Consider the following 16,293-nt stretch of genomic DNA (forward strand, 5'->3'; position numbering starts at 1 on the left):
ATAGATATAGGTCAGTAGCAGTTTGGGTCTAGAGTGTCACTCCCTTTGAAGAGGGGGATGACTGTGGCAGCTTTCAAATCTTTGGGAATCTCAGACGATACGAAAGAGAGGTTGAACAGTCTAGTAATAGGGGTTGCAACAATTTTGTCAGATAATTTTAGAAAGAGAGGGTTCAGATTGTCTAGCCCGGCTGATTTGTAGGGGTGCAGATTTTGCAGCTCTTTCGGAACATCAGCTATCTTGATTTGGGTAAAGGAGAAATGGTGGGGGCTTTGGCAGGTTTCTGGGGAGTGTGCCGGGCAGTTGACCGGGGTAGGGGTAGCCAGGTGGAAAGCATGGCCAGCCGTAGAGAAATGCGTATTGAAATTCTCAATTATAGTGGATTTATCGGTGGTGACATTGTTTCCTAGCCTCAGAGCAGTGGGCAGCTGGGAGGAGTTTCTCTTATTCACCATGGACTTTACAGTGTCTCAGAACTTTTTTGAATTAGTACTACAGGATGCAAATTTCTGTTTGAAAAAGCTTGCCTTAGCTTTCCTAACTGCCTGTGTATATTTGTTCCTAACTTCCCTGAAAAGTTGCATATCACGGGGGCGATTCGATGCTAATGCAAAACGCCACCTGATGTTTTTGTGCTGGTCAAGGGCAGACAGGTCTGGAGTGAACCAAGAACTATATCTATTCCTAGTTCTAATTTTTTTGAACGTGGCATGCTTATTTAAGATGGTGAGAAAGGCACTTTTAAAGAATAGCCAGGCATCATCTACTGACGGGATGAGGTCAATGTCATTCCAGGATACCCCGGCCAGGTCAATTAGAAAGGCCTGCTCGCAGAAGTGTTTTAGGGAGCGTTTGACAGTGATGAGGTGTGGTCGTTTGGTCGCAGACCCATTACGGATGCAGGCAATGAGGCAGTGATCGCTGAGATCTTGATTGAAAACAGCAGAGGTGTATTTGGAGGGCGAGTTAGTTAGGATGACATCTATGAGGGTGCCAGTGTTTACGGATTTGGAGTTGTACCTGGTAGGTTCATTGATAATTTGTGTGAGATTGAGGACATTAAGATTGTATTGTAGGATGGCCAGGGTGTTAAGCATGTCCCAGCATGGGACCATTCCTCAGGACTACCTGGCCTGATGACTCCTGGCTGTCCCCAGTCCACCTGGTCATGCTGTTGCTCTAGTTTCAACTGTTCTATCTGCAGCTATGGAACCCTGACCTGTTCACTGGACTTGCTACCTTTTTTCCGGACCTTCTGTTTTCAACTCTTTCTCTCTCTACCGCACCTGTTGTCTCGAACTCCGAATGCTCAGCTATGAAAAGCCAACTGACATTTTTCCTGAGTTGCTGACCTGTTGCACCCTCTACAACCACTTGATTACAAATATTTGACCCTGCTGGTCATCTATGAACGTTTGAACATCTTTGCCATGTACTGTTATTATCTCCACCTAGCACAGCCAGAAGAGGACTGGCCACACCTCAGAGCCTGGTTCCTCTCTAGGTTTCTTCCTAGGTTCCTGCCTTTCTAGGGAGTTTTTCCTAGCCACCGCATTGCTTGCTGTTTGGGGTTTTAGGCTGGGTTTCAACTGACGTGTAAAGGGCTTTATAAATAAATGTTATATATGTGAAAAGGTGGTGTTAACATGTGAACTCTAAATTAAATTTCACTTGTGAAATGTCAGCTCAACATGTGAACATGTCTTTTTTCATAAGGGTATGCTGTACTGTGTGTGTGTCTGTGTCTGTGTCTGTGTGTCCGTATAGTCTGAGCTGTTACTGAAACATCCAGCCGGTTGTTCAGCAAGGTCTTGATCAGCAGGATATGACATGTTAGCTCATACTCCTACCGTGACTCACTGAAACACATGTTGAAACAGAGTGTTCTTTGAAGACGAGGTGGTGGATTCCAGTAAACCTAGTTTTAATTTGACAGGAAATGCTGCACCGTGCCAGACCAAAGTAGGAGACCAGACCACATCCTGTTACAGCAACTCACTCACTTCTGTCACGCCCTGACCTTAGAGATCCTTTTTATGTCTCTATTTTGGTTTGGTCAGGGCGTGAGTTGGGGTGGGCAATCTATGTTTTATGTTTCTACGATTTTCTATTTCTATGTTTTGGCCGGGTATGGTTCTCAATCAGGGACAGCTGTCTATCGTTGTCTCTGATTGGGAACCATACTTAGGTAGCTTTTTTTTCCCACTGTTCTTTGTGGGAAGTTGTCTTTGTTTGTGGGCACTATTGCCTTTAGCTTCACGGTTTGTTTTATATGGTTTATTGTTTTTTGTCGGCGTCATTCTTTAATAAAGTAATATGTACGCTGCACCTTGGTCCTCATCCTTCAACAGCCGTGACAACTTCATTATGGAGTGAGATTTGTTTCCTTATTCTGTAAATATGTCTACCACGATCTGTGCGTACATTCAACATAACTCACAAATAAAACTATGATATGTGAATATATTAAAACATTTCTTAAATAAAACCATAATCCGTAAATATGTATAAATATTTCACAAATGAAACCAAGATTCATATGCATGTTCAACATGAGTCACAATACAATCATGATCTGTAAATATATTTAACGTAGCTCACCAATAAAATAACAATTTGAACAAGTGTACAACGATGTGAGCAAATGTTTAAAAATTCCTAACATTTACAACTGTGTAATGTGTATTTGCACATCAAAAAGTGCTTGTGGATCTGTATTTTCTGCTGATTTGTGTGGTCAATCAGAGAGGAAGAGGCAAAGCAAGAGGTTTTACTCAGCACAAAATTTGTCCACGAAAGTAAGCCCACGAAGTGAGGAATCAATGAGTGTCAAATTTGCTAATTTGCTACTTGAGGCTTATTTGATCGAATAGAAGTTTCATAATGGTTAGGTTGTTACGAAAGCACTGATATAAGTGGACGGACACACGTGGCATTTCGGCAACTTTAAAATACAACTTTATATCTGAGCTGTGCCCGTTGTCACACAGATATATAGAGGAGTCACCGTGGATATAACTTGTTTTAGCATGGACATTGTCATTGAGGGTTTCCACCACAATGAAGAAGAAAATGGACTACTTCAAAATGGAGATAGCCACAATGGCACTGACCATGGGGTCACAGACATTACAATGGCCCAGATACAAAGAAGAGTCCTCCATCTATCTCTATTGCCTATAGTTCACGTGTATCTGTCTTCTCATTGGCTATAATGGTCCCACCTGATCCCGACTGACTTCCATCTTTAAGGACATGTACTTCCATTGTTAGAGCGATCACTTGACTATCTTGTCAATATGATAGACAATGTTTGGTTAATTCCACAAATGGACAGTGCAGCTCCAGTCATTGAGATCTATGTCACGTAAGGCGCAGTGTGATGACGTCATGTCAAGGCAGGATGTTATATCCCCATGTCTTGGGAAAACATTTTCTAGAAGAACAACTTTGTGAAATGTGAGAATTATGTTTATTTATTAATCAAAAAATTAGGATAACATTTTCAACGGCATACTTTCATATGAATGTTAAATTCAATCATTAGGACATACAGTTGAAGTCGGAAGTTTACAAACACCTTAGCCAAATACATTTAAACTCAGTTTTTCACATTTCCTGAGATTTAATCCTAGTAATAATTCCCTGTTTTAGGTCAGTTAGGATCACAACTTTATTTTAAGAATGTGAAATGTCAGATTAATAGTAGAGAGAATGATTTATTTAAGCTTTTATGTCTTTCATCACATTCCCAGTGGGTCAGAAGTTTACATACACTCATTAGTATTTGGTTGCATTGCCTTTAAATTGTTTAACTTGGGTCAAACGTTTCGGGTAATCTTCCACAAGCTTGCCATCTTGATGTAATGTATCACTAGCCACTTCAAACAATGCCATTTTTACATGTTTATATACCCTACATTACTCATCTCATATGTATATACTGTGCTCTATACCATCTACTGCATCTTGCCTATGCCGTTCTTTACCATCACTCGTTCATATATTTTTTTGGAGGCTATTTTGTAAATGACATCCCGAAGTCAAAGATTGGTAGGATGGTCAGTTTTACGAGGGTATGTTTGGCAGAATGAGTGAAGGATGCTTTGTTGCGAAATAGGAAGCCGATTCTAGATTTAATTTTGGATTGGAGATGCTTACTGTGAGTCTGGAAGGAGAGTTTATTGTCTAACAAGACACCAGACACAGGTTAAGTGGATATAGGACTCGTTTTTACTGTGGATATAGATTATTTTGTAACTGTTTCCTCCATCATCTTCACAAGGTCATTTGCTGTTGTTCTGGGATTGATTTGCACTTTTCACACCACAGTACCTTCATCTCTAGGAGACAGAACGCATCTCTTTCCTGAGCGGTATGATGGCTGCGTGCTCCCATGGTGTTTATACTTGGGTACTATTGTTTGTACATATGAATGTGGTATCTTCAGGCGTTTAGAAATTGTTCACAAGGATGAACCAGACTTGTGGACATCTACAATTTTTTTCTGAAGTATTGGCTGATTTCTTTTGATTTTCCCATGATGTCAAGCAAAGAGGCACTGAGTTTGAAGGTAGGCCTTGAAATACATCCACAGGTACACCTCCAATTGACTCAAATGATGTCAATTAGCCTATCAGAAGCTTCTAAAGCCATGACATAATTTTTCTGGAATTTTCCAAGCTGTTTAAAGGCACAGTCAACTAAGCGCATGTAAACTTCTGACCCCCTGGAATTGTGATACAATTAATTATAAGTGAAATAATCTGTCTGTAAACAATTGTTGGAAAAATTACTTGTGTCATGCACAAAGTAGATCCTAACCGACTTGCCAAAACTATAGTTTGTTAACAATACATTTGTGGAGTGGTTGAAAAACAAGTTTTAATGACTCCAACCTAAGTGTATGTAAACTTCCGACTTCAACTGTACAACCGATGCCAAGTAAAGCTAGCTAACTATAGCTTGCTAGCTATAACATCGGCTAGCTAACAACATTGGATGCGATAAAGCTAGCTAACATAGATGGCAATCTCGTCATGTTTATGCTAGATGAACAACTTACGTTAAACTAACTAATTCTAACTTCAGGAATGTGTCAATTATGAAGGACTGCACAGTTTTTAAATCCTGAATTGGTGATCTTGCTAGCCAGATAGTTAGCTAGCTGATGTTTTCATTCAGGAACTAGAGGACAAGTAATTTGAGGCAGGACAAATCGCTCTTTCCCAACTGGTTTGAAGGTATGAAATTTGACCATTATCTGATTAAAAAAGTAAGAAATGCTGCTTGCTGTGTTCTGCTCCATCTAGGCTTATTTGCTAGCTAGTCAAGTAATTTGTTGTTGATTGTAACATTGATTAATATATTGTTGCCTAGTCAATGACATGCATTCTGTTTCTGTTGATTTCCTTTGTCAGTTTTCCGCCCTTTGTCTTGTGGGTTGAGGTCAATGTTACCAGTTAAATAAAAGGCTACGTTTTGTAATCATACTCTACAGACTTAACTTGAGCATAAAAGCACATGATATGAATCTCACTTTAATGTCATACACCTTGTCATGGGTGTCCATGCCTCCGTGGATTGAGCTCAGCTGTGGTCCATGTTTTTCTTGGGGAGAAAAGCAGATACTTCCACTGTGGAACTATATGACTGTCTGGCTTTGGACATCCGTGAAACCAGTAAGCTGGTGTGTATATTGATAGTGTACATTATTGTCATTCTAAGAACACAATATGTATTGTGTCAATGTGTCATTATAATAGATTTACTTTATCCTGTTGTTCTGATCCTGAGACCACATATGCGGTCTTTGTTCATTCATGGTGTCTATACTATGTGTTGGTACCAATGTCATGGACTGGGTGCTGCTCTAAGGCTTCACCACATGGGTTGAGAGACTACAAATATAATGCTATTTGAGACCACGTCTCTTTCTTAATTGTCTTTCCTAATTGTGTTCTCGGGCGCCGAAGGCATGGATGTCGATGAAGGCAGCCCCCAGCACCTCTCTGATTCAGAGGGGATGGGTTAAATGTAGAAGACACATTTCAGTTGAAGGCATGGATGTCGATGAAGGCAGCCCCCAGCACCTCTCTGATTCAGAGGGGATGGGTTAAATGTAGAAGACACATTTCAGTTGAAGGCATGGATGTCGATGAAGGCAGCCCCCAGCACCTCTCTGATTCAGAGGGGATGGGTTAAATGTAGAAGACACATTTCAGTTGAAGGCATGGATGTCGATGAAGGCAGCCCCCAGCACCTCTCTGATTCAGAGGGGATGGGTTAAATGTAGAAGACACATTTCAGTTGAAGGCATGGATCTCGATGAAGGCAGCCCCCAGCACCTCTCTGATTCAGAGGGGATGGGTTAAATGTAGAAGACACATTTCAGTTGAAGGCATGGATGTCGATGAAGGCAGCCCCCAGCACCTCTCTGATTCAGAGGGGATGGGTTAAATGTAGAAGACACATTTCAGTTGAAGGCATGGATCTCGATGAAGGCAGCCCCCAGCACCTCTCTGATTCAGAGGGGATGGGTTAAATGTAGAAGACACATTTCAGTTGAAGGCATGGATGTCGATGAAGGCAGCCCCCAGCACCTCTCTGATTCAGAGGGGATGGGTTAAATGTAGAAGACACATTTCAGTTGAAGGCATGGATGTCGATGAAGGCAGCCCCCAGCACCTCTTTTTCCTTTCCCTTTCTTTTGAGATTCCTCTGACATTTTTCTCACATGTGTTTTTTGTTGTTGTCATGGATTCAAGGGAGGTGAGGAAAACAGGAAATACAGTTGAGAAAGAGCCACGGTCTGGGATAAGACAATAGCCTATGTATTCTCTCAACTCAAGAGGTCAAGATGCACCACTGAGTACAGACTCTTGTTGGTTACGTTGAAGTAGAAGTGGAAGTGATTAAACCTCAAAAGTTAAAGGGCACCTTGCTTTGTACACGTGTAAGACAGATGAGCATGCCCTGCCAGTGTGCAATGGATAATGTCAACAAACAAAAAAAACAAAAAAAATCGGTATTTATCTGTCATTTTAAGATGGTTAGTCTCGGTCAGGTCTTGTTTGTCTACATTTAAACGAGTCTTGGTCTTGACACATGGGGGATGGGGTTGAAAGCTGAAACAGTGCGACTGGCCGCCCCAGGCGCAATTGTTATTGTTTTTTGTCTTGAGGAAAGTAGCTTATAACTGCATGAAGCCAACATTTTTATAAAACCTTTTAAAAATGTTGCACTGCTTCCTCATCACCTAAGGCTTGTGTGCATTGTATTCATGTATTTTAGGTGGTCTGACAAACAATGAGAAAGGGCCTTCAGGAGACCACCGTATGGAACTTCCTGACATAGCGACCAGACATTGTTACATTGGTGTTTCGGTGAGAGGCAAGCCGCTGTCTTAAGCCTAGAGGTATAGTGCCTTTCATAATATTTAGCCATTTTAGTAAATCTATACCCTTTACCTAGCCCTGGCTGTGCATCTGGGGGCAGATCTTTGATGTTGATGGCACAATGAGTCAATAATTGGGGTGGATGTGCTTTCACTGGTTGCATCTCTCTGTCACTCAGATACTCACTCAAAACACACACACACACACACAGCCTCTGAGAGCTGCCTCCTCGCTTTGAAAACCGTTTGTTTTCAAATTCAAACAGCAGGTCTCAACCCCCCTGGGGAAAAGAACTTGTGTGATAACCAATCAGCGCAAATGCTGGAAATCTGAGTGCACGTTCTCGCCTAACGTTCCAATGAGAAAGAGAAAAAAGGAGAATTGGGTATTTAAGGTTATGTTATACCACAGGGTCAGGATCTCAGTCTAGAGATCAGCCTAGAACTTTTTGGTCCTAGTTATTCTCAAGAGGTGCTTGAATTATTTCATTTTTTTTCTATTAAATTGTACTTGCACAAATAGTCTGGCCCCTGGACGACGACAGTGATGAGAATGTTGACGAATGCCCAACAGATGCAAAATGCCTGACAACTGGATACCTCCGGCAGTTTTTTGAAAACGGGAATCAAGTGCAATACCTATGTAGACATTCAGTTTTGCTATAATAGTAGTGTGTTCTATAAAAAAGTACAAACTACTAAAGTAGTGGAATGATTTTGTTCTGTTCATTATTAGCTTTAAGAGACATGCTAATGATGCTCCTCAAATTCTGGGTTGGGTGGAAGATCCTGACTCAATCAGTGAAGGTTACAGTGAATGATGGCAGCCTTCCAAAAGCCTCAACATGCTTCCAGACCCTCCGCCTACCAGGGCACCATCACCAGTACATTCTGTAAAGACTGGATTTCTTCAATCAGCATAGCAGACACATGGTTCGTTTAGGAACCAAAATCTACCAAACAAATAGTTGGGGAGTGACTTGGGACCGGACGTAAGTGAGATAAAAAATTTAAAAAATCCAGAAAATCACATTGTAGGATTTTTAATGAATTTATTTGCAAATGATGGTGGAAAATGAGTATTTGGTCACCTACAAACAAGCAATATTTCTGTCTCTCACAGACCTGTAACTTCTTCTTTAAGAGGCTCCTCTGTCCTCCACTCGTTACCTGTATTAATGGCACCTGTTTGAACTTGTTATCAGTATAAAAGGACACCTGTCCACAACCTCAAACAGTCACACTCCAAACTCCACTATGGCCAAGACCAAAGAGCTGTCAAAGGACACCAGAAACAAAATTGTAGACCTGCACCAGGCTGGGAAGACTGAGTCTGCAATAGGTAAGCATCTTGGTTTGAAGAAATCAACTGTGGGAGCAATTATTAGGAAATGGAAGACATACAAGACCACTGATAATCTCCCTCGATCTGGGGCTCCACGCAAGATCTCACCCCGTGGGGTCAAAATGATCACAAGAACGGTGAGCAAAAATCCCAGAACCACACGGGGGGACCTAGTGAATGACCTGCAGAGAGCTGGGACCAAAGTAACAAAGCCTACCATCAGCAAGGACATTGAAGATGAAACGTGGCTGGGTCTTTCAGCATGACAATGATCCCAAACACACCGCCCGGGCAATGAAAGAGTGGCTTCGTAAGAAGCATTTCAAGGTCCTGGAGTGGCCTAGCCAGTCTCCAGATCTCAACCCCATAGAAAATCTTTGGAGGGAGTTGAAAGTCCGTGTTGCCCAGCAACAGCCCCAAAACATCACTGCTCTAGAGGAGATCTGCATGGAGGAATGGGCCAAAATACCAGCAACAGTGTTACGGTTTTCTAGTGGTGATGAAGGAGAGTCGGACCAAACTGCAGCGTGTCGATTGCGATCCATATTTATTAAACAAAACGTAAACACGACTAAACACTAAACACTACAAAACAATAAACGTAATGAAAACCGAAAACAGCCTATCTAGTGCAAACTAACAGAGAGTACAAGTAAGACACTAAGGACAATCACCCACGACAAACTCAAAGAATATGGCTGCCTAAATATGGTTCCCAATCAGAGACAACGATAAGCACCTGCCTCTGATTGAGAACCACTCCAGACAGCCATAGACTTTGCTAGACAACCCACTAAGCTACAATCCCAATACCACCACCAAAACCCCAAGACAAACACACCACAATTACAAAAACCCCATGCCACACCCTGGCCTGACCAAATACATAAAGATAAACACAAAATACTTTGACCAGGGCGTGACAGAACCCCCCTAAGGTGCGGACTCCCGAACGCACCTCAAAACAATAGGGAGGGTCCGGGTGGGCGTCTGTCCATGGTGGCGGCTCCGGCGCGGGACGTGGACCCCACTCATTTAATGTCTTAGTCCCCTCTCCCTTCGTCCCTGGATAGTCCACCCTCGCCGCCGACCATGGCCTAGTAGTCCTCACCCAGAACCCCACTGGACTGAGGAGCAGATCGGGACTGAAGGACAGGAGGCAGCTCGGGACTGAGGGAAGCTCGGGACTGAGAGAAAGCTCAGGAGTGAGAGAAAGCTCAGGAGTGAGAGGAAGCTCAGGAGTGAGAGGAAGCTCAGGAGTGAGAGGAAGCTCAGGAGTGAGAGGAAGCTCAGGCAGGTAGATAGATCTACCAGCTCCTGGCTGGCTGGTGGTTTCAGCAGATCCTGGCTGACTGGCAGATCCTGACTGGCAGATCCTGGCTGACTGGCAGATCTGGAAGATCCTGGCTGACTGGCAGATCTGGAAGATCCTGGTTGACTGGCAGATCTGGAAGAGTCTGGTTGACTGGCAGATCTGGACGAGTCTGGTTGACTGGCAGATCTGGACGAGTCTGGTTGACTGGCAGATCTGGACGAGTCTGGTTGACTGGCAGATCTGGAAGAGTCTGGTTGACTGGCAGATCTGGAAGAGTCTGGTTGACTGGCAGATCTGGAAGAGTCTGGTTGACTGGCAGATCTGGAAGAGTCTGGTTGACTGGCAGATCTGGAAGAGTCTGGCTGACTGCAGATCGGAGTCTGGCTGACTGGCAGATCCTGGCCGACTGGCAGATCCTGGCAGATCCTGACTGGCACTACTGGCAGATCCTGGCCGACTGGCACTTCTGGCGGATCCTGGCTGACTGGCACTTCTGGCGGATCCTGGAAGACTGGTGGATCCTGGCTGACTGGTGGATCCTGGCAGACTGGCGAATCCTGGCTGACTGGCGGATCTAACTGATCCTGACAGACTGGCGACGCTGGGCAGACTGGCGACGCTGGGCAGACTGGCGACGCTGGGCAGACTGGCGACGCTGGGCAGACTGGCGACGCTGGGCAGACTGGCGACGCTGGGCAGACTGGCGACGCTGGGCAGACTGGCGGTGCTGGGCAGACTGGCGATGCTGGGCAGACTGGACGAGTATGGAGCGCTAACCCAGGTGCCATCAAATCCCCAACACGTTCCGTCGGGCGAATTCCATGCAAAAAGCACCAACACAGCAACTCCCTCATTTCTCTCTCCTCCAATTTCCCCATTAACTCCTTCACAGTCTCTGGTTCTGGTCTCCTCCTTGGCTCCCCACGATAAACAGGGAGAGTTGGCTCAGGTCTGACTCCTGACTCTGCCACACTCTCCCTGAGCCCCCCAAGAAATTTTGGGGCTGATTCTCAGGCTTCCATCCGCTACGCCGTGCTGCCTCCTCATATCTGCGCCTTCAGCTTTCGCCGCCTCCAGTTCTTCCTTGGGGCGGCGATATTCTCCAGGCTGAGCCCAGGGTCCTTTACCGTCCAGTTCTTCCTCCCATGTCCATTTCTCCAGGTGGTGCAGCCTCTCCCACTGCAGCTGCTGCTGCTCCTGCTGCCTCTGTTGCCTCTCCTGTGGTTCCTGCCTGTTAACACGCTGCTTGGTCCGTTGGTGGTGGGTGATTCTGTTACGGTTTTCTAGTGGTGATGAAGGAGAGTCGGACCAAACTGCAGCGTGTCGATTGCGATCCATATTTATTAAACAAAACGTAAACACGACTAAACACTAAACAACAATAAACGTAATGAAAACCGAAAACAGCCTATCTAGTGCAAACTAACAGAGAGTACAAGTAAGACACTAAGGACAATCACCCACGACAAACTCAAAGAATATGGCTGCCTAAATATGGTTCCCAATCAGAGACAACGATAAGCACCTGCCTCTGATTGAGAACCACTCCAGACAGCCATAGACCTTGCTAGACAACCCACTAAGCTACAATCCCAATACCACCACCAAAACCCCAAGACAAACACACCACAATTACAAAAACCCCATGCCACACCCTGGCCTGACCAAATACATAAAGATAAACACAAAATACTTTGACCAGGGCGTGACAAACAGTGTGTGAAAACCTTGTGAAGACTTAGAGAAAATGTTTGACCTCTGTCATTGCCAACAAAGGGTATATAACAAAGTATTGAGATAAACTTTTGTTATTGACCAAATACTTATTTTCCACCATAATTTGCAAATAAATTCATTAAAAAATCCTACAATGTGATTTTCTGGATTTTTTTCTGGACAAATACAAAATAACAAAGTGAAATGGAAACTAAAACAGTCCCGTGTGGCACAAACACTGACACAGGAAACAATCACCCTCAAAATACCCAAAGAATATGGCTGCCTAAATATGGTTCCCAATCAGAGACAACGATAAACACCTGCCTCTAATTGAGAACCAATCTAGGCAACCATAGACCTATATAAACACCTAGATGGACACAACCCCATAAATCTACAAAAAACCTAGACAGTACAAACACCCTAGATGAGACAAAAACACACATATCGCCCATGTCACACCCTGACCTAACCAAAATATATAAAGAAAACAAAGAATACTAAGGTCAGGGCGTGACAGTAACGTATCAATGTGGAAAAAGTTAATGGGTCTGAATACTTTCCGAAGGCACTTTATGTTGAATATACACACGGATTGTGATAAACATATTTACAGAGTTAAGAAACAAGTCTCACTCCATACTTCTTCCCTGGAAACGTGTGCTGCCTGCATGCTTTCTTGCAGTGACTGTTTTGTGTGAGTGAGTGTGTGGTTTTAAAACAAAGGGTAGCCTACTAGTTGATAGCTGCTCTGAATCTCTGATGCTCTATTCAAAGCATTCAAGGAAGTGTGTCTTTGAGAATGACCGTTAAAAATGTTTGATCCCTGGGTAAATACCGGAAGGTTGCAAAATTCTGGGAACTTTAATTATAAATTCCCTGGTTTTCCAGAATCCTGGATGGAGGAATCCGGATTTCCTGCTTATTCCCTCCTGATTCCGGGAACGTCCCAGAATTTTGCAACTCTAACTATAAGTATTGAAGCTCCTCATATGAACAAAGGAAAGCGGGAGAAGAGGGAGGAGGGAGGGAGGGAATGTGGGGCAGCTAAGGTGAAGGGAGGAGAAGACAGCGTGAAATGGAGTGAGACAGACAGAAGACATATGCTCTGAATGTAAATCAGCTTAGCTTAGCCGCCCAGTCCCATCAACCCCCTAGCTGCCTCCCCCTCTCCCCCACCCCCTTTCCTCCTCCAGCATCCTCAATCTCCAAAACTGGATCTCAGTAAGTCTATACACAGCTGTTCGCCTTCCACACTCCTCGCTAGAACAATAAGCACCCCATCCTCCTCCCCCAGTCCACTCTCCTGCTCCTTAGCTTTATCCTCTAAGGAGCTATGGCTTCAGCAGCTTCCTCTGCATTACGCCAACCAGCCGGAGGGTGGAGACAGGTTAGTTGTGAGTGAGTGTGTGTGTTTGTGTACATGCAATGTGGTCTACAGTACAATGGATGGATTTAGGTCTAGGTCAGGGCTCTCCAACCCTGTTCCTGGAGACCTACCGTCCTGTTGGTTTTCAATCCAACCCCTGTTGTAACTAACTGGTTCACCTTATCAACCAGCTAATTACTAGAATCAGGTGAACTCAATTAGGGTTGGAGAGAACCTACAGGACAGTAGCTCTCCAGGAACAGGGTTGGAGAGAACCTACAGGACAGTAGCTCTCCAGGAACAGGGTTGGAGAGCCCTGGTCTAGGTCTTCACACTGCAATGTACAGTGCATCATGTCTACAGGGCTCACTGTATACGGCTTATGTACTATATGTTTGTGATTGTGTGGTGTGTGTATTTTTATTTGTGTTAAATTGTTTAATTCTTGTGGTTTCTAAGATAGGTTGTCTTGTGTTTGTGTTTTCTAGGATTCTAGGGGTGTTCGTGAAGTGGTTGTTGAGTGAATGAATGTGCCACTGTTTTAGTGAACATGTGAGTATGAGCTGGAGAGTGAGGCCTTGGTATACGCAGTCCACGTGAGCTGACCACTGTGTCTTTTTTTGGGCTACGACTTTGTATGCTTAAATATAGCCCTTGAATAGAGAGGATAGAGTTGGAGAGAGAAAGAGAGAGAGAGAGAGAGAGGGAGAACAAACTACTTTCCTCCTATTTGATGTGTTTGGGGAGAATGCCAAATCTCTGTTGGTAATATACTGTATGCAAATGACACTGAGTGTGGAAGGAGTTTATCAGCTAAATATTACATGAATAATTCAATACAGTCAAGATATTACATTGTCTCATATCATTTTGATGGAACTGTCTTTGACTGCTGTTAATGCACTGCTATTTATGTATTATCTGGGTGTAACTTACGTGTCACCCCATGTTCATCCCCTAGCAGGAGCAATACCCACTGGGGTAGATGGGAGTTCATGGCGCTAAGCACCAGTAAATACCACAGGGTATACAACACAATAATGTGTGGCATTTCAAACCCTTAACCAATATCACAATGCAAACCTTGTTGGCCAGATACCCACACAATGTATGTATTGTCTATCTCATTATTTCTCGATAGACACACACAACTCTGTAAATGCTCCACAAACAGAAACACAGTAAGTATACAGACAGGCACACACATTTATCACGGGCCACTGCGGGCAGGGTGTGTGTGTGTGTGTGTGTGTACATTGGCCTTGCAGAGAGGAGATCTGCTGATGTGTGACAGGCAGTGGGCCCAGCTGATTGACAATAGACCACAGAGCATTCTGGGAAATAAGATAAGCCACAGTCCTGTCCCTGTGTGTCACAAATGTAGGGGATTGCGGACAGAGGGGGGCAAAATAAGGAGAGAGAGACAGACAGACTGTGAGAGAGAAAGAGATAATGATAGAGAGGGATAGTGGAAGAGATGGAGAGGGGGAGAAAAAGTAACAAAAAAAAAGGGTGACAGGGAAGTGGACAACCACACAAACAAGGAGATATGTATCTTCTTACTCCTCTCCCATCTTACTCTTTATCAGCCATCACTGTATCACTCTCCGTACTCTTCCATCAATCCCAGTCAGTTTCTCTTTTTATTTCTTCTCACTATCTCAATCAATCTTTTACCCCCAATTAATTTTCAGCCTCTCATCGGTCTCCTTCTCCCTATGTGTCCAAACATACCTGGCCTTGTGCCCCAGAAAGCAGACTGGTCATATGTGACACGTAGCCCACAGGGTCACCTTCAGCCCCAGACAGACCAGTCAGTCAGTCACACAGGGCTGTCCAAGACTACAGGCAGACAGATATCTCAGCGAGCTACACTGGCAACACCTGGAGCCAGGCAGGCACACAGGGAAAATAACAGCAAACAGGCACCCATAATGTCCTGGAAAGGCTGATTGTATACCTGAATCGACTTTGAACATACTGTGCTCAGGGAGTCAAGACAGGTATACATGTGACTCGTTTCAGGAAACTAGGTGTATGTCGTCACTACTTCACAGTAGAAGCATTTGAACATAAACATGTATTTTTTAAATCTAAATCCATTTTTGGCAGAAATGGCTTCTGGAACATGTGAACTTTCGTGTGTCTTAATAACAAACTTGTATGCCATCTGTAAAATACCAATAAAATGGTTAAATTACGAGCCTAGTTGGTTTAGCCAAGGAAAAAGAGGGGAATCTTCCCGCTAGCCCCAAAAAAGACAGGAGCCTTCCCTCTACCATTTTCTATCTCTACTTTTATCTAATGTAAAAAACACAATTTCAAATGTTGCTATATACTGTAAGAATGAATCATGTCGTTCGGTCACATTTACAGTACCAGTCAAAAGTATGGACACACCTCCTCATTCCAGGGTTTTTCTTTAATTGTACTATTTTCTACATTGTAGAATAATAGTAAAGACATCAAAACTATGAAATAACACAAATGGAATCATGTAGTAACCAAAAAAGTGTTAAACAAATCAAAATATATTTCATATTTGAGATTATTCTAAGTAGCCACTTTTTGCCTTGATGACAGCATTACACAAAAAACTATTGTAGCGCTAATGACATACAGACACTATCTATGTATTTGGCTACTGTATGCTACATGTAGATCTGGCTTTTCTTGTTTGGATACTGTGATTACTTGAGTACAAGCAGGTCAAGCCATTGATATAGAAATACAGGATTCTAATTCTATATCTACTGTATTTGACAATTATGAACTCCAGTACTATCCTAGACACGCCCCTAGACAGACAGACAGACAGACAGACAGACAGACAGACAGACAGACAGACAGACAGACAGACAGACAAAGTAGTGCTATGGAGAGAGTCAATGGAGGGAATAACACACCACCGTGACCCCAGCTCTGGTACTAGAGAGACGGGCCACATAGAGTTCACAGCTACATTCCTACAGTCACAGCCAGCATCATTTGAGTAAGATGGGGAAGAGAGGCTACATGAACCAGAGAGAGATGGAGGGATGAAGAGATGGCAAGAATTTGAAGTAGGAAAAGAGAGAGACGGGGAAGAGGAGAAGGTTTCAGAGATTCACATGGAGGAAAAGTGGCAGACGTGAGGGGAAGGAAGCAGA

The 16,293-nt window shown here is 43.7% G+C and overlaps 1 protein-coding gene across 1 annotated transcript in view; it reads right to left on the bottom strand.

Moving 5' to 3' along the window:
* LOC112252271 (E3 ubiquitin-protein ligase znrf1) overlaps positions 1 to 16,293 on the bottom strand; it is a 50,853-nt gene that overhangs the window by 16,277 nt on the left and 18,283 nt on the right. The gene's annotated exons all lie outside the window — the stretch shown is intronic.

The sequence above is a fragment of the Oncorhynchus tshawytscha genome, linkage group LG06, assembly GCF_018296145.1.
Source record: "Oncorhynchus tshawytscha isolate Ot180627B linkage group LG06, Otsh_v2.0, whole genome shotgun sequence".
NCBI classification, from domain to species: domain Eukaryota; kingdom Metazoa; phylum Chordata; class Actinopteri; order Salmoniformes; family Salmonidae; genus Oncorhynchus; species Oncorhynchus tshawytscha.